Source organism: Lepisosteus platostomus, chromosome 3 (genome assembly GCF_059453375.1).
Source record: "Lepisosteus platostomus isolate fLepPlt1 chromosome 3, fLepPlt1.hap1, whole genome shotgun sequence".
Taxonomy (NCBI): Eukaryota; Metazoa; Chordata; class Actinopteri; order Semionotiformes; family Lepisosteidae; genus Lepisosteus; species Lepisosteus platostomus.
The window spans coordinates 22,639,049-22,663,007 of record NC_142613.1 but is presented as its reverse complement, the minus strand read 5'-3'; the positions used below and the strand labels follow the sequence as shown (position 1 = coordinate 22,663,007).

At 39.1% G+C, this 23,959-nt stretch overlaps 1 long non-coding RNA gene across 1 annotated transcript; it reads right to left on the bottom strand.

The window, feature by feature from the left end:
• Nucleotides 1-15,494: 15,494 nt before the first annotated feature.
• On the bottom strand, nucleotides 15,495-17,045 carry LOC148674644 (uncharacterized). Its single transcript, XR_015935361.1, has 2 exons — nucleotides 16,479-17,045; nucleotides 15,495-15,797 (listed from the first exon to the last, which is right to left on the bottom strand). It is a non-coding gene; the product is annotated as an uncharacterized LOC148674644 (long non-coding RNA).
• Nucleotides 17,046-23,959: the final 6,914 nt, after the last annotated feature.

The following is a 23,959-nucleotide window of genomic DNA, read 5'->3' as shown; positions in this document are numbered from 1 at the left end:
AAGTAAGTTAATATCCAGTACTCCAAGCAATAAACAATATGACGATCAAATTAAATTTAAAGGCATTCAAGAGATTCTGCAATCTCTGCAAAAATATATTGAGAAACGTAATTACAAGGTTAGTACAGGCCATTTCTCTTTTCATATTTCAATTAAAAAGAAGCAATAGCTGTATGGCATACCGTGTTCATCAATCTGCACAGTACATTACTGTAATATATTTTTGTTTTCAAAATCGGGACAAGGGTAATTACTGCAAGTTGTTTGTTTCATTATGTGCCTGTAGTTGTGTCGAGCACAGCTAGGATGTTAGCAGATTTTAAATTAGTGAGACAATATGTTATTTTCTTCAAGGTTAGAATTTAAATTACAGTCTGTAAGTCTGTAAATAAACATCACTACTATCATGAATGAAATAAAAGGACTTCATGCCTGAGTAGGCAAACTGAAAACATTTCTTGTCAATGTTAACAATTTTGTTAGACATTCTTTCATCTTTGTTTTGTTACTTTATAAAAAATGAAACTCATACTAAAACAGGCACTACACAGTACAGTCATACAGGGCAGGTACATAGTACAGTCATACAGGGCAGGTACTACACAGTATACTACTGAAATGAAAATAATATTATTAATAGTTTATTAATTAAATACTAAATATTATATTTATATTCCAAAAGTAATACTGATAAGTTATTACAGTACATATACATAATGTGTATATGCATATATTGTATATCCATATAACATATATCAGTACAAAAAATAATAGATTTCACTCTAAAGAAATTTCCGAAAGATTTAGCTACAGAAAAGTTTCTAAGATGAAAAAATTGAGGCCACATCTTCTGGATCGTTTCTAACAATTAAAGACTTCACAGATGACTGTGATTACTGGTTATGCCATATTACATCAGAATCGGCCATATGTTTACACTGCGGGACTGAGAAAATTCAGCTTTCCCATCTCTGACTGAATACCAAGAAAAGTAAAAATATGCTCATCCCAAATTCATTTCAGATTCATTTTTAATGTTTTCCAAACATTTATTTGGGGGTATTTTTAAAGTTGTTATACATATACAGTACATTTCCAAAGATAATAAACACCATGGAATTAAGTTTCAGATTAAAACCATATAAATCTTGCATTCTCTCAAATTCAACAACAAATCAAAAATGTTAGCAAAAAGTGACTGACCATTTGTATCAAAAACAGGACTGTATAAAGGTTACTAAAATAAAAAATGGAAGTTCGTAACTGAGGTTTGGGAGGGATAATGTCAGACAAGACCCAGCTGTTTTAAATCACTGTACTGCCCATATCTATGTCTTGCACTCACTGTTCCTCGCATTTTTTTTACCTCATATCACCTCCACCCCATCTCCATCTTTGCAGCTACCACTTGGTTAACTCCTCTTTCCGAAGGAGGGTTGGGTCCTCCTTGTCCTATGGCCAGAAGGCTACCTCTTTACTAAGTGGGTTAAACTTAAACTTCTTACACTCACATACTCAATATATGTTACAACGCGATGCCCACTAGGAAGGCGAGGGCAGGCAGGGGGGTGTTAAGGACCCAAAAGCAAGGGGGTTATAGTCCAGAGGTAGCGGCCAGTGCTCTGCAGAATGGACTCCACTTTGGGAAAGAAACTGGACAGAGGGTCAAGGACAAGGCAGAGCTGGTTGGTCTGCACCTGGAGCCTGGCCGGACAGGACATACATCGTTGGGACAGTCCCCTAGGAGGTGCATCAGCAACCAAGCTGAATGGGGCCCACACTCTCAGGAGGGTCTCTTCCAGACACCTCACCAAGCACGAGCTGTCAGGGCAGAGTAGTAGATTAGGGTAGTAGTAGAGGAGTTTATTGCCATATGATGTACATTGCAATTCTTATTCGTGCCGATCTCTCAGGACATAAGCTGAAACAGCAGACAACACAGCACGGCAGACAACACCACAAAATGTAGACAGTACGTTACAAACATAATAAAAATAACAGCCAGCAGAATGGAGCAGTGCCAGTACCTGTGTTGGTGAACTTCTACCATCGAGGGCATCCTCACCAATGGGATGACCGTGTGGTACGGCAACACCTCTTCTCAAGAGAGAAAGGCACTGCAGAGAATGGTGAATGTGGCCCAGAAGATCATCGGCTGTGGTCTCACAGAGATTAAACAGCTCTATGAGGACCACTGCCGTGGTAGAACTCACCCCGGGCATGATTCTTCAATACTGTAGCTTTTATCCACAAGCAGTGCAATTGGTGAACACATTTGTCCATGCCCCTTGGACCACACCTACACCACCTACCTCATTATAATTTTATTTATTGCACATCTGCAGTCATGGTTTACATCTCTGCATTGTTTACATTCGAACTGTTTACTGGTTTACTAGTACATTGTCTACTGTTTGTTTGTATATTGTCTTGACGCACTGTCTGCACTTAGTGTTTTACATTTTTTTTACAACCGAGAGACTTTCTGTAAATAAGAATTCCATTTTACTGGTACATGTACTGGTTACATATGGCAATAATGTTCAAATTCAAGTGCGCTAGGGACGAGGCAGTGCAGTAGGCCCACTGGACGCTGGAACAGGTGCAGAGTCCCTAGTGAGGAGAGGGGGAAACTCCCGGGTCTGGAGCTGAGCTGTAATCCAGAGTGCAAGTCAGGGCAGATTGGTCTGCACCTGGAGCATGACTGGACAGGACGCACATTGTCAGGGTGGCCAACCGGAAGTGTGTCAGGAGCTGGGCTGAGCGGAGCTTGCACCCTTCAATGTAGGGGTTTCCTCCCAAGACCGGGCCAAGACCAGGACAGGCTATAAAAGGCGTGCCCTGGACCAGGCCGAGCAGTGCACCCGCTGAGGCCTGGAGCCAGCGCAGAGTCCCCAGCCACACTGCCACACCAGCAGGCTGCCTCATCCTGGAAAACACAGCAACAGAGGGGGGTATCCAAGGCAGAATCTTGGCATGTCGTGGAAGCAGGAACAGGCAGGAGCCGGCTGGGAAGTCCCAGGTAGTGGATTGGGATTGGAATAATGTTGGATCGCTGAGGAGAAACTGACAGGGGTTTAAATATCCTAGAGCACCTGATGCAGTGTGACCTCTCACTCCACCCAGGTGATCTGCATATCCTGTCTGCTCAGCAGTCAGTGCAGGACAAGGGCATGGCCTGTGGCCAGTAGAGCTGCACACACACACCGCAGCATCACAGCGGAGCTGATGTAACAATAAACATTCGCAAAACATCAGATTCCTGGATGTGGTTATTCATTGTGAAAGGATGTTGTACAAACAATTACAAAATACTGGCCAATTTGTTCTATGATTATAGAACATATGTTAAGTGTGTGGAGGCATAGTTCTTCCATGCCATGTCTCAGCTACAAATTTGTCTCTTCTTTTTTTTTCATGTGCCAAAGAGATGGCTCACATCTTTTTTGCTGGTACAACTCTCATTCGGGCACAAGACAGCATACAAGTTGTTTTCAACAACTTCAGCATGTATAACTTTAACCATCCTCTACGTAACTTGCTGAGTCTTATTTATAACTTGATTTCTTTAAGATGCCCATTTTTGGCAATTGTTGTACAGTATGCAACACTTTCACAGTGAGCTTTTCTTTCCTCCTGCAGAGGTCTGGTTGTTTACATTTCACGCTACACACATGAGCACGGGTAGCTCTCAAACTCAGACATTAGTTCAGAGTTGTTACCAATTAAAATTCCCATTTGACAGTTTAAGACCAGGAAGTAAATTTAAATCAATGTCCCGCAGGAAAATTAAGCCAATTAGCCTGTGACTAAGAACTCAAAGTATTCCTCCAGGACCAGAGCTGGAAAACAACATGTTAAGAGATCACTAATACTCCTCTGTATTTCAATGCCAGTTAACTTCACACTTCACTTTTCTGTTTTAAGCTTACTTTAAAAAAAAAGCCCTAGAGGTTTCTCAAGTCCTATATTCCTAAGTGGAATTTGACTTTAAATGATACAGTACTTGAAAGGTACGTTTTGCTCTATTTTCAACATGAAATTCATCATTCACATTTCTTCTTTAGTTTGTTCCTACTCAAAATTAAAGAAAACAACATCGGGTCAACATCAGACCTATGTCCTGTTTGATAAATCAGTCTGTGATTATTGTCACTGTTTAATTTTTTGCTAATAATTTGCTAATAGTTTTGTGCTTTATACTGTATTTCAAGTATTTATATTTTTGATGGTAATGAAAATCAGAAAGAAACAGTGACTAAGGCATGTCTAAAAAGCCCTATACCTCTTGGAGCATTTTTATTTTTATAACTTTTCTAGAAATTTAATTCACTTCAGCTCAAATATTCTTATGCTTTATAAAAGAAAGAAACTGAGCTGAAATCCATTAAGCACTCATTGATTTTATCAGCATTCCATTTACCACACGGATGCCCTGCGACTCACAGTGACATTTGGTCTTGGTATAAATTCGGTACCCTGACCATGGGAATATATATGTTGAAAATAACACAACAGGCTCTTATTTCAGAAACTTAGAAAAAAAATGAAATCCTTCTTTTCTATTTCTACGCCACTGCCTTCTCACGCTCCAGTCCCATTGTGAACCTCTCTTTTCCTTTTCTTTCATCTTCCTGATTTCTTGTCAATGCTGATTTCTTAAAAAATAAGCCCTAAAGCAAATTCCATGAAGACAGAAAAGCTAATGTCCTGAACAGAAAACCCAGAATGTTAATGAAGGGGGATCCCATTTCAAGACAGCCACAATGACCGATCCTTGTCGAGAGCAAGACTGTCCTGAGGGGGAATAGGACAATAGCGGCTGATCAGGAATTTTAATGATAAGGACCTTTAACTTTAGAGCAGACTGAAATCGCACTTATATGACATTCCATCCCAGTGAATTCACATGGGGAGAGCATAATTTGGTTTAAATGCAGAATTAATAAATAACTTCAGGATTATTATTTATTTCAAACTAAACTTCTATTTCCAGGCAATGGTCAGGATAATTATGTGGGAACAGGATGCTGTTTAAATGAATTATCTCTGGGACTGTGATTCTTACAATTGGGATCTTCATTTGTTCCCTACTATTTTAGAAATAGCACCTTCAGTTGGAAACGGTCAAATCTAGATATCCTGTGAAAATTAGTATACTTGAATGATCAGTTTTGTATTGCTTTAAAATTTACTACGTACAGTATGTGTATGTTTAATAACGTGAAGAAACAGCTAAAATAATACATCAGCACTCTTCATCTTAATTTATTAAGTGAGAACTGGCCCATTGTACAAAACAATATACAGAATGATGAGTATGTTATCTTAAGTATTTTACTAGGCGACCAAGACTAAAAAATGTTTCTAATGTTTCTATGAGATATAAGGCAAAAACCACGGCACACTGAACCTACACTTGTTATAAGCTGAGTCATTCTGGAGCACTAGGAATGACACCTTCTTAATCAAATGTACAGTACAGTATACAGTACAGTATATTGCAAACAGGTGACAAGGTAAAAAATTGAAGACATACATAGACACGTAAAATGGTTTCAAGTATTAAAACACTAAACATGAAGACTGACAATGATTGTAAATGTGAATATACTTTAAAATGTTAAAGCCTAACTGGTATGAATTATTATAAGATTGGTAACTTAAAAATCCGTAGTCCAGTTGATTAGTAACTTCAAAGTCTGTAGAATTGTTAAATTTTGTGCTATAATACTAATCTGATTACACTTTCTTTCATGAAATATGCAGCTCTGTATATCCATATAAATGGACGATAAAGCGCATTTTATGACTTTCATGAATCTGTGCAGTCATGTTTTTTTCCTTCATTGAGAATTTAGTGAAGAATTTTAAAAAATAGTTTAACTCTGATTTTCTATCTCAATATATCATATGAATATAATTCTTACTTAGGCAGTGCAGTGGCACAGTGCTGGGGCCCTGGGTGTAATTACGGATCTGGGTGCTATCTGCGTGGAGTTTGCTATGATCCCATGTTCGAGTGGGTTTTTTCAGGTGCTCTCTGTGCCCCCTGTCCAGGATGTATCCTGCCTTGTGCCTATTGCTTGCTAGGATAGGCTCTATTGGATAAATCAGTTATAAATCAGAAACTGGATAGATGACTAGAATACTTGCAGGCACAGAACTAAAACAAAGGTAGTTGCAGGTCTGAACTTTTTTACTATATTCTCAGTCTCCCAGAGTTTTTTTTTTAGATATCTAATACATATACCATATTTTCAGCTACGGTTATATAAATGATTTCCATTCCTTCTCTCAGAGGAGAAATTTAATACATCTGAGGGACTAAAAATAAAATCCTGGTACGTTTTCCCAATATAACTCGAAGTAGAAGATATGATTGGTTTTCCTGCACTTCCTGGTTTTATTGCTGAAACCCTCTACAGTGTCCTACACAGAGGAAATGCAGGTAATGGAAGGAATACAACTTGAAAGGGCTCTAAATATTATTGATCCCAGACACATTACAGAGATTTAGCTTACATTTGTGAATCCAAGAGGGCTATTACATTTCTCCACATACCTAGTATGTCCTTGTGAGCCACCGATTTCATCTGAGTTTTCAATGAAGGATTAAGGTACAGAAATCTCCTTACACTATTCCTTTTTCATAAAAGCTGAGGTAAAACCGATACATAAACCCTTCATTTTCACATAAAATGAAGGGTATAGGTGTGATATGGAATTAGAGGTAGTTTTGAGTATAGCCATCCAATAATTTCCTAACTCCTTCTTTCCACTCAGGGTTGCCTGAGAAGGCAAGCAATGAGCACAAAGCAGGACGCATACTGGAGGGGATGTCAGTCCATAATAGGGCAGACAGATACAAACACAGTCACATCAGGGCCAGTTTGCCTATCAGTATGTTTTTTAGACTGTTGGAGGAAACCAGAGCAGAGGTAACCCACGCACACATGGGGATAACATACGAACTCCACACAGACAGCACCCCAGGTCTGGAATTGTACCCAGGCCTCCAGTGCTGTGAGGCAGCAATGCTAACCATTTCACCAAACACGCTGCCCGTTTTGAATATATTCACTTTCTAAAGCAACATCGCTGTCATCGTCGTCATCCCTCCTCTAGAGGGCGCTCCTCCCTTTTTTGTATTATGTTTAGTTTAAGTACCTTCACCTGCTTCTTGTCCCCCTTTGTGATATTTAAGCCCAGGATCTCCGCAGTTCCGGGCTCAGCTTTGGAAGACAACCAGTCCGAAGGTAAGGCCTTATCCCCAGACGTCCTAACCTCTGAGCCAGGGGCTTGGAGAGCCCAGTTCTGTTATGTTTTTATCTACTGTGCTCCTGTTTTTAACTGTCTTTGTCTCGGAAGGACCTCCCAGCATTGGGCATTGGACTGCGCCCGAACTACCCTATTGGACCTCCATTGGATTCGTTACCTGCTCCCTTTCCCCGTGCACCGGATCACCACTGCCACTGCCCCCTGTCTGTTGACCCTTACCTGATGTGCTTCTCCAGATGCACAGGGTCTTTTACAACACACTTCAGGGGAGTCAGAACCGGCTCCAGTGACAATAGCTAGAGGTTTGAATAAAAATATTTTATAAATGTTTAATTATGTTGCTTGCTTGACTACACTGTAATGATCAAGTAGCTGAACAAGTTATTCATATAAGCTTTGGGGCTATTATTGGTCATAAGATCTCATTATTGGTCTATATAAGCATATACATCCGAGTATATTATCCTAATCCAATACTTAACACTGTCCCAAACCCCAAAACTGTCATTAGAGTTTTGCCTCAAATATACCTGGGTGCATACCCGTTGCTCCAGGGTTAAAAATGCTATAGTAGCCTTCTGCCTTAATTACACAGGGAGTATGTATCACTCCATTGCCTATGTTAGTAACAAGAGTTACTCCTCACACTGTGTGTTATGACCCAGTTGACCCTAGGAGTGCACACAAGCGCAACAGAATTGGTGGATTGTGCATGAGGCAAACTGCTTGAGCTTGATTATCTGAACAAAAAGCAGTTGATTTAAAATGCAACCAAAATTTCAGATCCCAATTCATAGAATGTATAAAGCACTCTCCTCCCATGTGTGTGTGGTGCCAATGTCACAAACTGTGTCATCAGCTCTCCAAATACTATATACTGCATATATAAATGATAATATATATATTTTGTGAGGCCAAAGATGGCACAGTTGTGCAGTGGGTAGAATTGCTGCCTCACAGAGCTGGGGCCCATTGTCCAATTCCAGACCTGAGGTGCTGTCTGCATGGAGTTTTTATGTTCTCCCCGTGTTCACACGGGTTTCCTCCCATAGTCCATAGGTTAATTGGATTCTGGGAAAACTGTCCCTGGTGTGTGTGTGTATTTTTGTCTTTATGTGCACTGTGATGGACTGGCATCCCCTCCAGAGTGTGGATGTTCGGTCTTGTGGCCATTGTTTGCTGGGATAGTCACCGGTTTCTCTTCAATCCTGTATTGGATAAAGCAGCTAGACAATAGATGGATGGATACTGCGGCCTTTCATGGGGCCTTCTGTTTCTCAGTAACGTGACTCTTTGTTGTTCTGTGCCAATTCTTTCTCAGCGTGGGTCATTTTTTGGTCATGGGAAAGGAAAGAAGCAATTTCATGGCTGCATCTCATCAAACAAACAACAATAAACTCTACCTGATTTTCAAACAATGGATGTCCACAGTAGTTCTTTTGAACACACTCGATATGTCAGGTCTGCACTCTTGTGTAAGTTGTAATTGTATACATGTGTTGCAGAAGCTAGAATTATCCTTTACCGTGAACATGACAGTATTTTGACAATGACAATAAGACAATGAAATAGGAAGTCTGTGATTTGTAAACAAATAAAAAGTAAAATGCCTCAAAATGCTGACTTGATTTATGAGCTTCTGGACTCTGGACTTAAAGCTGTACTTTTAGATTAACTGATACATTTTAAGTTATTGTATATGTGTGCCTAGGGACCGGAAAGGGCTATAAAAAAAAGTAAAAGAGTAAATACCGTTAATAAAAATTTAATATATAAATTAATAAAAGGTTCTAATAATAATGGTAATTGTATGGATGTATTATAAAGCATAAAATGTATTACACTGTATCCCAGTCCCATGAAATGTCTCAAAAACCCTTAATATTTTGTTTTTGGTGCACTGTTATTACAATACTGTACCTCTACTGGCAATGGTTTCACGAAGGCTTCATGGCATTTGGAAGCCAAAGAGCATCCATAGTTGCTTGCCTTATTTATTTAGGAAGTGGTTAAAGTTTAAATCTGTTTACTGATCTAGAAGAAAAATGATTCAAGGAATGGGAAAACAAAAGAAAAGTTTTGTTTTTATAAACATCTTGATTTTAAGCTGAGCTTACTTTGTGTCAGAGAACATTATTGTGTCAAACAACCAAAGTTAAGAAAAAGAAAATAAAGACAAAAAGTGACCAGTCTGTGTCTTTTTTACTGTTATAATTTGTTGTCAAACTTCTGTTAAGGACGTGATCAATTCAGGTGCACACAAGGACTGCCCTGTTAAAATTTGAACCCACCTTGTGCAGAAAGAGTGCTGGTGTCTACAAGCATGTGTGTCTAAGATGTCTATAAAGGTAAAAATTCCCTAGCGTGAAACATTGTTCACACATACAGATACATTTGTTGTGCTTCATTATTATCTGTCTTTGAAAAAACCTCAGGTGTCTGTTGGTGGTAATTCGGTTTCCCTGCTCAATATTCAGTGCACCTTCTGTTATGCTAGCAGGCTGACGGTACACATTCTATAAATAACCTCACTCCTGAAGCCATCAGTTCTCTTCAGTGTACTAGCCCTGGTGAGTTTAAAGCCAATTTACAGTATTTGAGGTGCACTGGAGAATAGATTATTAGCACAATAACCATTCACGAGGAATGACAGCAGCCGAAAGCTTGGGAGAAATTAGAATCGTTTATTGTGATGTGGAGATTTGGCGTAACCCGCTTGGCTGAGGGCCAACCTCCCGGCCGTTGGACGGGGAGGATAGGACCCCCATGCGACCAATGGGGTAGCTGCAAAGGTGGAGAGGGGGTGGGGGAGGGATGCAGAAAACGAACGAGGAAGAGGAGAGGGTGACGTTTGATATTTATGGAGACCGGTTGCTTACGTCGGGATTAGTGAGAATTGCAGCAGCTGTGTCGAATGAGCGCGGCTGCCTTCATTCCTCCCGAACTTTCATTAAAAACTCCATTTAATGACTGTGCTGTACACGAGCTGAGCTGAAGTATGCTTCCCTGATGTTGAGGATTACAAGACGTTAAACAAAGAGAAATTCATCCGACAGTGAAAGGCTTTCAGGTTCACAGTACCTTTATGTTATAGCCCATTCAGTGTACTATATGGACACTGTTAGCTGACCAAGCTATTACAATGCTTTACACATTTTCAGCCTTTAAGAACTAAAATATAAAGAGGAAGTCGAAGCTACTGAACTGTTGTACACATAATATGCAGTTATCAGGTTAGCAAACAGTTACATGTAAGGAAACAGTTTTGCTAAATGCAGTGCATCTGAAATATTTCTGCCTGAACAAAGGATAAAAGCTTTTCACCAATGATATAATCATTCTGGAGGAGTTCATGATTTGTGTTTTTTACAAAAGGCAGCTTTCTCTCCCCCAATGAAGTGGAGACACAGAAACAGCGTCGGTTCTGCAAATGAGGAGAATGCGAAGCACTGCAGTGAGTTTTTCTAGTCACAGGAAGCTGAGGAAGATGTCAGGCTGCTTCAGCCTTATTTCAAACATGGTTTGTATCCTGTTCACCACTTAAGGAAAATGCAATACAAAAAGGCTTAGGCAGAAGTACATTTGCATCTTTAGCAATGCTTTCAGCTTTTTTTCAGCCAGTGAAAGTCTTAAGTTCAAAAGTACCCTGACAGCCATTGGGTCTCAGTCCTGTGAGTTCAATTAGGAAATTCCATGCTCTTAACCTTATTGCAATGGAAACAATAAGTGCCTTTTCAACCACAGCACAAATGTATCCTGAACCTCAGCTTAGTACCCGAAGGATCTGTCATACAATTAAACTGAATTCAGTAGACAATTCCTGACTTAACACAAAGCATAATTCTTCACCGTCATATTATTGGAATAAAATGCCCTGTACTGCCTGTAAGTCAAACTGTAGGCTGATATTACGTCTGTACCTCAGATGTGGACAAGTCTTATACAAACTGATGCCAGAGAAAATCCCCAGCTCAGTTTACTTACAGTATATATATGCTGTAGTTTTGCAGTCAAGAATCTACAAGTGGTTTTAACCAGTTTCAGAAATCCATCTTTGATCACAAAAACTGTTTTTCCTGGTAAGACTCACAGAAATCCAGAATTTATCCTGGAATCACAGGGCACATGATGGGACATGGAATTCTGTCACTCTCATGTCCCCAAACTTCATAAGTAGTAACAAGAAGAAGATGAATTGATTAACATTGATTAACATTGTGTCACGGCCTCCACTAATCAGACACAGGCCCCTGCTTCTTCCCACAGACGCCAACGCACATCCTAATTATCCAACCATGTCCCCAGTCCTGCATCACACCTCCCCACCACCCACTACTTAAGGGCTCTTCACCTGCACCTCCACGCTCAGTATTAAGTTCGTACTTATAGAGCTCCCCTTCGTTAAATACTTATAATAAAATACTTACTGCATTTCTGCATCTCAATAGGCTTAGATCATTTATCATTTATAATTTAGATAATTTATTAGCAACATATTGTGGTTTGGGCTGCCTTGCAGTGCTGGGACCCAGGCCCTACTCCTGGGGTGCTACCTGTGTGGGGTTTGTATGTTCTCCCCATATTTGTGTGGGTTTCCTCCAGGCCCTCTGGTTTCATCCCATGGTCCAAACACATACTGGTGGGTTAATTGGCTTCTAAAAAAGTTGGTCTTGGTGTGAATATGTGAGCCTTACAATTCACTGGTATCGTTCTACCTTATGCCTGTTGCTTGCCAAGATAGGCTCAGGCTCCCCCATGACCTTGCATTGGATAAAGCAGTTAGAAGATAGATGGATATTGCATTTCCCAATGATTACCTTATGAGCAAAGATGAATGTGGATGATACTGCTGACTAGGATACTTTTAAAAGTGGTGAAAGTATTACAACAATATATCAATAAATTGTTCAAAAAACGTTTTAAATGAAAGCTATAATGCTTTAATCATCTGAGTATTTTAGTTAAAGTAGGAGCATATGACTAATTTAAACAGATCCCCATTTAAGATCTAAACTTCTTATATTAAGACTTTGACATGTAACTGGATGAGTACAGTCTACTACCAAATATGTTCACGAGGAATGAAAATGCCCCAAAATCGAAGAGAGGGCTGACCTCCTGGCCATAGGACGAGGAGGCCAGGACCCCCCCACAAGGTAACCAAGGGGTAGCTGCAGAGGTGGAGTTGGGTTGGAGGTGGGATGCAAAAGTCGCACGCGAGGGAGAGGGAGATATCGCATTTGGTATTTATAGTGTTCGGTGGAGGAAGGACGAAGGGAGTGATAAATAACCTGCCACTGTTTATTCCATGTTGCTTTTTCCAACATTCCAACAGTTGCTTTTTGGTATCTAACTGGTTTGAGTTTGACTTCTACATTGATTTTCTGTTTTATGCTTTGATATGTTTGCAGCAATTGTGATTGTATCTTTTTTCAGTGTTTTGGGATGTTTGTGTTAACAACTTGTTTAATTTAAATGTATCATGTTTTTGGTGCACATTTTGTCTGTTTAGGAATAAATAACAGAAAAGACGCATGTCAGACCTGTGAAGAATAAAGATCTGTGCCTATCTGAAATTAACAGCACAGTCCCATCCTCACGTTAATGCTGACTCAAGTTCATTTAAAAAAATGCATTTTCGAAAAGATAAAATACACACTTTTAGGAGTACGTGTAGGCTTTTAATTCCAGTTTTAGTGAAATTGTTATGAATATACAGTAGGGCAGCATTGCAGCACAGGGGTTAGCATTTCTGTCTCGCTGGGGCTTTGGATTCAGTTGTGTGTCACGGATGTTGGAAGGGACAAACCATGGAGAGGCAGGAGAGCAGAAAAAGACCCATATGAGAAGCGATGGAACGGGGGATTAGCCTGGGCTCAGCAGTTCAGGAGTCGTATAGAAACCAATGCCCTCAGGCAGCAGACGTGGGGTGACCTGGATGCTAAGTGGGTCTCAGGACATCCGAACGTCAATGCTGAGCGAAGGTGAATGAGTGACCCGGAAAGCAAAGCACAGGAAACTAGGGACAGGATAGAGTAGGAGCGCCCTCTGGCTGCAGAGGGCGTGACATTGTGAAGCTTTGGTGCTACAGTATCTGTATGGAGTTTGTATGTTCTTCCCATGTTTGCATTGGTTTCCTCCCACAGTCCAAAGGCATACTGGTAGGCTAATTTGCCTAGAGGGAAAATTGGCCCTGGTGTGAATACATGCTTGCTTGTGACTGTGTGTGTCCTGCAGTGGACAAACATTTCTGCATTGCACCTATTGCTTGCTGGGAAAGGCTCTCGTTCTCCCCACAACACTGTATCAGCTATTTCTGGTTAGAAAATTGATTAATTTCGATGTATACTGTACAGTATATAGTCATTTTTTCAATATATTGAAAAACATTAAGAACTATATCCAAACAATAAAAATTATGAAGCAATATCAGCCATTTAACAATGGTTTTAGAAAAGAAATGTAGATATGTAAACTTTGTACAATGTGTAATAAGCATGTAGTGCTTAAACAGGTTATTGGCGTTACAAGGCAAGAAATATTTGGTTTTTCAATTCTTGATTTTGTTAGATGTGAGAAGCTAAGTTTGGTAGCAACGGGATGTGAGACATCTTGGAAAAATGAAGTTGTTGAGTGAAGTGGTGTGCTGGACCAGTCAGAATCACTCATCCAGTGCTGAAAAGGGTGATATCATCCAGATAATATGATTAAACTCCAGGATTTAAACTCTGCAAGCTACAGACATGAAAGATCTTAGTGTACTTTTCTCAGATGCTGGGGTATAAATATCAGTGTCATAGCTAAAATTCAAATACTAGTGTTTTGTAAATGTTGCAAAACACTATTGTTTTAATTACAGAGAAAACTAGGTTGTAAACAAAACAGGACTCAAGTCCCTCAAGACTTTGCACTGTAGAGCATTTTTCATAGGAAAATAATACATGCATACAACAAAAAATTTGTTCTGCACAGATTGTGGATGTTTTCAGATATGATTAAAAATTGGTAATCATGATTTATCATACAAACAATACTATTTTTTTCTTCTGTCAGAAAAGCTACAAAATATTAAACTGTCTGCAGTAGAGTGCCTTTTTTATTTGCAATATACAGTATATAGATCAAGTATACTAATGTACAGAACATGTAAGTAACTAGTCATGCTGTCAAATCACCCCCTGTATTCCTTCATCAAGTGGCTAACACAATGATTGAAAATCAGGCATATTAGCCAGACCTTATGTTTGTAAAATTGAAAAGCAATCATTTCTTTTTCTATTATTGTGTAAACGTGAGACTTCATAGAAATGATGTGCACAATACTTTTTAGGCAGGAAGTCTAATCTCTGTCCAAAAGGAGGCAACTGTCAGTCCTTACTACTCTAATACTGTACAGCTGCACACCTGTCTGTTTAAAAGCATGCTCCGTCTTCGCAGGTGTGTGAGGTAGCCACAGACAGGCAGGATATGCTGCGCAGTAGAGTTCTGAGGCTGTGGCCCAGGCTGAAGATAGAGAAGGAACAAACCAATGGTCTGAGACTCCGAGAGAGATGGCAGAGGGGCTGAGATCGAGAGACCAGAGTTAACAACAACGAGACCCAGAGCCGCTAACAGACAGCCCTGGAAGCTGGTAAGTGGTTACTATATTTCGTTAAACACTCTGAACAATTTTTAGATCTTATCTTTCCATCCATTTTTCTAATCACTTTATCCAGCCTAGGGTCAAGGGGGAGCCGGAGTCTATCCAGACAAGCAATGGGTGCAAGCCGGGATACAGCCTGGATGGTAAGCCAATCCATTGCAGTTCTTGAACTGATTTACTTTATTAATAGAATAAAGGGTGTTAAAACTATGACAATCCCTGCCTCATGGTCCATTCATTCAGCCTGCAACAGCTGTCTTCCAGACCTCCTCTTGTGTTCATTCACTAGATATTTCTCTGTTTAACCAGTTTTTCAGTTCCCAGATCTTGGGGTGCATAGTTGGTAGAGCCCTATCCCAACAGACTCACAGCTGGAATTGCTGTCAAAACAAGTTACTTGGTAGAACCAGCATTTATTCACATCTGTGAGGTTTTATCCAACTCTGACATTTCATTTTCTTCCATTAAAAGTGTAGAGTATGAGGTGTAGGTAAAAGAAAAACGTTACTCATTTAAGTGCATGAATCTCAGGCACTGGCACAACAAAGTGTACACAAAGTTCAAGGGGGTGTACGCTTTCTGTAGACACTTTATTTCCTCTTTTGTTCCCTTTCACACTCAATTGAGCCATATCTTGTCAAAGTAATCAAACATTTCACTTAAATTCACTATAGCAGTGGAACTATTAGCACAAACCCATACTCTTTGAGATTGTGCATATTCAATGGATTTCTCCTGGTGCTTTTTTTTCATCAGTCATTTGATCATATTCTTGTTCTCTTCTCAGGAGTCTCTGGTTCCTTTGGTCATTTCTGTTGTACACACATGGTATCACACACTTGAGCAAAGTGTGAAACCACTGTTTCTTCGTCTCCTGAAATAAAGATTAACATTCACAAAACTCAGAAGCACTCATCTTGAAAAGGTATATCATAAGAAAGCTGATTCAATCAAATCTTCTCAATGTGGAATGGCTGTTCATTCATACGTGTCAAACCTGGGTTGGTACCCTGTATTGAAGCCAGTGTAGGGGAAAGTATGAAAGAGTTATGTACAGTATGAGTAGCTTCTACTGTACACCAGTAATTGATGCAATCTGTGTATTTTTAATAGTGTTAGTAATATTATTCTCATAATAGTATACAGGTATGAGTAAAACAATACATTGCCTGTTGTAAACAAATTTCCCCAACATTCTTATTCATTTAAAAAATGTCATCTCTACTGAGTACTCGATTAAAACAATACAAAAAACTGATCATTGACATTCTGCTGACATTACGGTTTATCTACAGGCTAAGTATAATATACTGTAGGAACAGAGAAATCTGCAGTGGCAGTTTAACTATGCTCAACGTGACCTACAGTATGAAGAGCTGAAAAAGTGGTGCTCTGATATTTCTTTCTGTATTTGTGGAAGAACTTTTCAAATGACTCTTTTAAAATGCTTTATGATGTGCACAACTCCTTCATGTTTTGTTTGCTTGTCTTTGACAGACGGACACAACTATGCAAGAATAACCATGTTATCTGTTCCTTACTCTGTTCTACCTACCTGTTTGACCACTTTGTCTCCTTCAGTCAGGACAGGGTCCTGGGGCTGACTCTGAGCAATCTGAGAAGAGCTCTCTGTGATCTTCTCCCCTACGTTGGCTACATTGTACTCTGTTTGAAATCCAGGGAGCACCTCCAGTGAGTTCCTCGGTCCTTTTTGGGATTTGAATGGGTCCCAAAAGTGATTATGTTTCACTTTTGAAAGTAAAATATCATGAAATGATTATTTGGGTCTTTGCATCAGGGTCCATGTGATGTACTTTGAAGGCATTTGTTGACGCTTTTAAGCACTTTCATTGATTATTTTAATTCAATTTGTTTTTACAAGTCCAGCATTCTTTACATTGAGTCATTCCATATTCGGAATGTGGGAAAACAGTTTTTTTAAGGAAAAAATTGATGAAGGAAATGCCATTGAATATAGCTGCAGTCTACAAAGATGAATTTGCTCATTATTCCGTAAGTGACAACTTATACTACAGTAGTCTTAGATCATTTAATGATGATTATTATATATTTCTAACTGGAAGAAGGCCCCATATCATGTTCATTGCCCCTTTATCAGTCATGTGGAACTGGCAGGTAGTTCTCTGGGGATAGCCCTGAATTCTGCAGAATGCAGAGGCAAACAATCCAAAATCGTAATCCAGAAGCAAGGTCGACAGGAGAAGCTAGAGATCAGTTAACCAGAACGAGCTGAAACCAACCAAGAAGACAATCCAGAAGGCGAAATCCAAGAGACAAGATCGAAAAGGGAAAAGTTAAATCAGAAAATCCAGGAAATCCAACAAGACAAAAACGTGCACTAGAGAACTCTAAAGGAGGTTTCTCAATAGTGAGCATGGTTTTGTGCGTGTGGGAATTTTGAATACTGAAGGAAGAGGGACGTGGTTGGATAATTGGTCCAGGAGTGAGAATCTGTGGAATATGGTGCCTGTGAGAATGTGATGGGTTCAGTTTGGAATGAGATTGTGAAACAGTGGGTTTGGGAATGTAATGGCGTTTGCAAAGGAGAGTGCAGGGCGTGACAATACCTGAAGTATCTAATTCTCACCTTGACATATCAAAGAAACTCTGAACCTCTACCAAGGGTGAACGTGTCCTTCGTCTAAAAGGTTAAAAATTATTGAAGCAAAATGCAGCAACCTAAATGCTTAGGAGGTCTTTTCCACAGTTATTTCATATGACAGTGCTGGGAGTGAAACTACATGACCATGGTGAAGAAGTAAAAACACATTACCTTGTTCCTCCTGACTGATGTCCGTGTGCTTGTTTTGCACAGTAGCGCATTTTGTGTCTTCTCATCTGTGTACACAACAGCCCTCTTCCCTGGTATAGAACTAAATGATATATAGACGCATGTTAATTTTACTTCTCCATTGCTCACATTGACATGGATACATAGTGCTGTTATTATTGCACTTTAATGTTTGTTACACTTTTGCTTAGGAAAAAGATTGTAGTAGACGTGGCTTCTTTTACCTCTATTCCAAACAATTGGACTACCTTCAGAATACACTGACAATGACCTGTGTAACACTTCCTAGGAAAATTATGTTATTTCCTTGAATAATGCGCATTTGAACTCTCAACTGCTATGCATCTCATTTAAACATCTCATTTCTATCTGTAATTGCAAAAGGTTTGTCTGCTGAGAGCAACATTTCAAGTACTGTACGTTCTTACACACACCTAAACTATTTGCCGAGAAACTTCTCACATTTACTTTACTTAACTGGTTCTTTTCTTTATCCCTTTGCTCCTACTGTATTTAGTACCACCATCTACAGTACTGTCTCCCATAACTGTGTATTGTCATCATGCATATGTTGTGTATTATTTATTGTTGTTGTTTTTGTAATTCTGTAAAGTTCAGGTGGGTAGCTGCATCAGCATGCATAGGCTGCAAAGGAACAAGTAATAGGTTTATTACAGAGAAGAAAGAATACACAACGTTTCAGCCATGGAGCCTTCTTCAGGTGTTCTTCACCTTTAAAGGTGCTATATAAAATAAAGTTTATTATTATTATTTACATTTTTAAGTTGTCTTTCTCAACAAACAGTGACAATGTCCTTGAAAGGTTCTGCAAAACTTTAGCTGTGTCTTTAAAGCCATCCTCATCTTTATCAGGCACAAAGTAAATAAGGTAGGCCGGCTTCTGTTTGGAATGTTCTATACTACATACAGTAGCTGAAACTGCAGTGAGGCTGCAATAATATTTTCAAAGTTATGGCTGCGACGCTTTGAACCAAGGTCCTCTTAATACAATATCACTTCATCGTTAAATCTGGCGAAGATTCTTAAGGGAACATCAAAGAACACGTTGCTCTTACCTTGCCATTCCAAGAAATGCCCTCAGCTCGGATTGCAGAGATTCACCTGTCTCAAATTCTGAGAAACAAAGACACTATTGAATAATTACCATTTACTAAGATTCACATGACATCAGCAGTCAACATTTGCCACTTTGCATCAATAGAATCCATCGGCTACAATGAAATTTCCAATCATTTTTCTTTCAAGGTACAATACCAATCACCTTGCCAGAAAAGTTATACTGCGGAAGATATCTATTACAATAATAGACGAGGTTGTTAACCTGTGTTGTAGCCAGTGTAGGGGAAAGTATGTTGAAATAATTGTTTATTAGTGTCTTCTACGTCAGTAAACTATGCAATCTGTGTACTTTTAACTGTTAGTATTATCATTCTCATAATATTATTCTTGCATTCTCGTAACAGTATACAGGTACTGTATGGCTTTCATTGCTATTATTTCTTTCCTGAGTAGAAAATCCGTGTGCTTACTTTGTTACTTCCCTGATCAATAACGTTTGAAAAACAAAATTGTAATACAAACCCTATGCTTATTACATCCATTATAGCATTGTATTGAGCTGGAAGCTGGAAGGGGATGAATAGAGATAGCAATGTACTGAGTGATGCGCATTATCATTGAACTGCCCTGCCTCTGTGTGGAGGTCATCACAAAGTGGGAAGGAGCATCTTCTCCTAGACAATAAGTGCTGCTGTGCTTACAACACATCCATCAGGGAGAAAAAGGCTCATTTGCTTTGGTGAGGGAGGCTGAGTAATGAATAGAATCCACCACTACGAAGCCTCTCATACCCCTTCACGTAGCACTGAGAGTGGTGAGAAATACCTTTGTCTGTGGTGTGACATGTCTCATGTCTCTGCCAATACCCAGTCCTGACACAATGCAGTACTTTGAAAATGAGTAAAATCCTCTACCCTGGATACAGCATGATTAAGGAGCTCACAGAGCAGGTTCACCCTTTTTCTACACTCTGCACTCCAGAGTGAGGAATCGGTCTTGGGTTATGTTTGAGAAGAGTTCAGTGGCCTCATCATTAGCAGTTTGTGTCCAGTATATAGGAATGCCATGGATAAAAATAATACTATTCAGCATGCTTATTCATTCTAATGTAACTCATCTGGGCTTAACATGAAATGACAAGAGAGGGAGAGAAACAGAATATATACATGACATATAGTACAAGGAAAACATAGATTTTGTCATGTGGACTTGAAAGGTATTTTTAGACTAGAGGGTTAGGTTTAAGGGTTATCCACCTTCCAAAGGCACTTGGAATATTTAAACCGTGATCTTCCAGTTACAGATGCAGCCATTCAAAGTGCGCGGTACAGACACGTACCGGAGGTAATTGGCTACGGCGTCCTGCATCGTGACGCGCGATGACGCAAAATACCGCGGTGCGTGATTGGTTGACCGACAGGGGCACTCGTGGTCCGTTGGTCTGTCGTAGAAAGACTTACTGTAAACGTCTTTACTGTGCCCGTTGTAGATATTGAATTTTACCACTGAAGGGAAATCTTAGTAGCTGAGCATAAAAAGAATAGGAGCATACTGTAACGCGTGTGAAGGCCATAAATGATATTAATTTTGGAACATAAACATACAGTATATAGCTGGTCTTGGTACTTTAAAGAAAAAAATACACACCAGTATTCCATTTCTCCCTAAACATTGTAAGCTTCGAAGTCTTTAACTAACGTGATACCGGAGTCAACAAGCATACTTTTAGAATTTGATTAAAAGGGAATATAATATGGAATCGCGTATCTCAAGAATTTAATAACGGAATGATTATATCCGTGTACTGCGACAGGGCTGTGTAGGGCTGTTTCGCCTGCCTGTTCATGCAAGCTGTCTTGTAGCCTACTGGTCTAGGTGCGTGACTACCAACTGGCAGGTTGTGTGTTCGAATCCAGCTGGTGCTGGACTTTTCTTTTAACAAACATTTCTTCGAAAAAATAGGTAAGCGATATTATGGACAATCAATTGACTTTTATATTTCAAAATATCGCAACATGATCGATATTTGCGATATTTTGAAAATATCTTCCCTTCTGACAGCGGTTCCTGCTTCTATTGTGTGTGTGTGCAACAGAGTAAATTTTTATAGAGAAATGGAGGCTGGACAGTATCCGTTACAATATAAACATTTATATTGATTTAAATCGTGTTCTGATTTAAATCGCAAACGCGTGTTTAATTATGTGTTTTTTAATCATAATCAGGCTAATGCATTTCTACATTTTCTGTATGAACCAGCTTAGAGGTTCATACAGAAAGACAGCTTGTGTATAAATTGAGTGTAAGGTAATTTATGCTTCTAAAGTCATGATCAGCATTTATTATTGTACTGTGCTGTAAACTTTTTCTGTGCCTAGTCACATTATTTTATAGCGTTTTTATTGCGTTATTAAATCCGGTGGCGCTGTGTGTTAGTTTCCTGTCTCCCATTATTTAAACTGCGACACTGATCATTCATCTCTAAATAAACTTTATTTTATATAGCGTTTTAAGCGAATAGGTAATTAGATTGCTCATAAACCTAATCGCTTTTTCTACATAAACACAGCGTGATTGCTCTCTGAAAATGCTTTTCCTTTATTTTTAAAGTAGGCTCAGATTTCAACTATAGATCGTATTATTATAAACTTTCTTGGAAAAATGTATTTTATGTAAACCATGTTTGCTATTAATTCATTTAGGGCTAAAATACGTTCATTGTCTTCCAATCGAGTCGAGCTGACATTGGAAGCCTGCCACACCCGGACTGTTAAACCAACGCATTAGCACGTCAAAGCCCATTGAGCCAGTATTGGCTTTAGTATTCCCCCCCTCTCCCCTCAATTCGATTCAATTCAAGGTGTTTTATTTGCATGACAGATGGGTACAAGCAGTGTTGGGTATGTATATTGTAACGCTTACGGCAGACAGGCACTGTGTAAGAGCCGGCGCACCAGAGCAGCGCACCGAGGGAGCGTCTGCATTTATAACTTAGTTTTTAAAATTAGTCAAGCAATATGAAGCATCTCCTTTTACTTAGTGCCTGAGCATAAAAAGAATAGGACCATACTGCAACGCGTGTGATTAATTTTGGAACTTAAACATACAGTATATGGCTGGTCTCGGTACTTTAAAGAAAACATACACACCAGTATTCCATTTCTCCCTAAACATTTTAAGCATCGAAGTCTTTAACTAACGCGATACCGGAGTCAACAAGCATACTTTTAGAATTTGATTAAAAGGGAATATAATATGGAATCGCGTATCTCAAGAAATTAATAACGCTATAATAATATTCATGTTGCAAAAGAACTGCAACGGACATAAAAACTCCCTTGCTTTTAACAGAGCGTTCCATAATTTCTAACTACGAAAATGCCAGGTGAAAGGATTTGTAAACATATTTTGTTAAAGCAAGTCAGTTTTTTCCGCAACACATAAAATACATTTTTCCAAGAAAGTTTAGCCTTTGTCACTAATGAAACCACTAAATAAAGACATAAATATAGAAATCTTAAGATTTGTTTTATTTAATGTTGGTAGCAGGATGAACTGTCAGAGTGTATATTTTGTCGCAGAGTTGCTGCAAGATGTTAACAGTGAAAAAGGTATTTAGAAATGAGTTATTTCAAGATGAAAATTTTCAGAATAATTGCAAATCTAGCAGGATAGAGAAAGCACAGAAAACTGGCAGTTAGATTGATCAAATTAGTATGAAAAGTCATTTAGCAAAGGGAATGAGAAGAGTGACAAACTAGTATACTTTAGATCTTTTTTTCTGAACCAGGGAAAATCTGATCATGTTTCCCTATAACAATAATAAAAAACTTTATTTGATATATCACCATTAAAGGTGGCATCTCAAAGCAATACAGTAGATGTAAAAACAGATAAAAGGACCACAGATTACAAAGTAAATGCATATAAGAAAGACAAGCAGTTAGAGGTGCTACCAAAATTAGAAAATGAAGCAGATACAGAAAAGGTTCTGAGGTTAGATTTAAACTGGCCCTGGTGTGTGTGTGTTTGTGTCTGTCTGTCCTGTGATGGACTGGCGTTATGTCCAGGGTGTATTCTGCCTTGTGTCCGTCGCTTACTGGGATAGGCTCCAAATCCTCTGTACTGGATAAAGAGATTAGAAATGGATGGAAGTAAAGGCACTGTGTGGATGGAACTATACACAGTGTTAGAAACCCACTATGAAATGGCAGCATCTCACTGAGAATAAAACATTTTATATTGCTGGCTTAAGGAAACAGCCTTTCCACCTCTCTTGCACATCAGTATCCATACCTAGTTATTTAAACAAATTGCCTCTAATTATAAACATCTTAATATGCTGGCTCTGTGGATCCGCATCAGCTATGTTTGCCCATTCCTTCAATTCATGTGCAGAAACTAAGAACTAGAGAAATCAAGAAAGGCTTTTTTCAATAAACCACAGTGGTAAATGGAATACCGGTGTGTATTTTTCCTTTAAAGTGCCGATTCCTGGAATCTGACTGGCTGACACCCCTCTGAAGTGGTTCCATAAAATCTGGTATACGGAAAAGAAAGCGTTGATAAATACAAGTGTCTTTTAATACACTCTTTGCTGTGCTCTTGAGGATCCTTGTGATATTTTAAGCTCTAGTTGAATGATAGGTGTCGCATTTTAAATCATTTTCGTAGTTAGAAATTATGAAACGCCCTGTTAAAAGCAAGGAAGTTTTTATGCCCGTTGAAGTAAAACAAAATGCCTGACAAAGTATGGCTTGGACAGATTCCAAGTGCTTGTACAAATGTGCTAAAGAAATTATACTTTGAGTATACAGCTTGTCCAAAGTCATCCATTATTAATACTATTAGTAATATCTTCAGTAAAGGCTTTGATGCATAAATATTTCTGATAAAGGTAGGTTGTGTACTTTTGTCCAACTGAGCAATCTTGCTTTCATAAAATATACCAACATTTTAATGACTGATGATTAACATGCTGTAATACACAGTTCAAAATTAAAGGCTCAAATGCATTAAAGTACATGAGAGGTTAAGCTCCCCCTGGCGGTTTTACAAGGCGACGCCGGATAGTTAGCCACGTGACACACGTCAACTGCGTGATACCGCGACACGCCCACCGGGGTATGCCGCGAAATACCTCA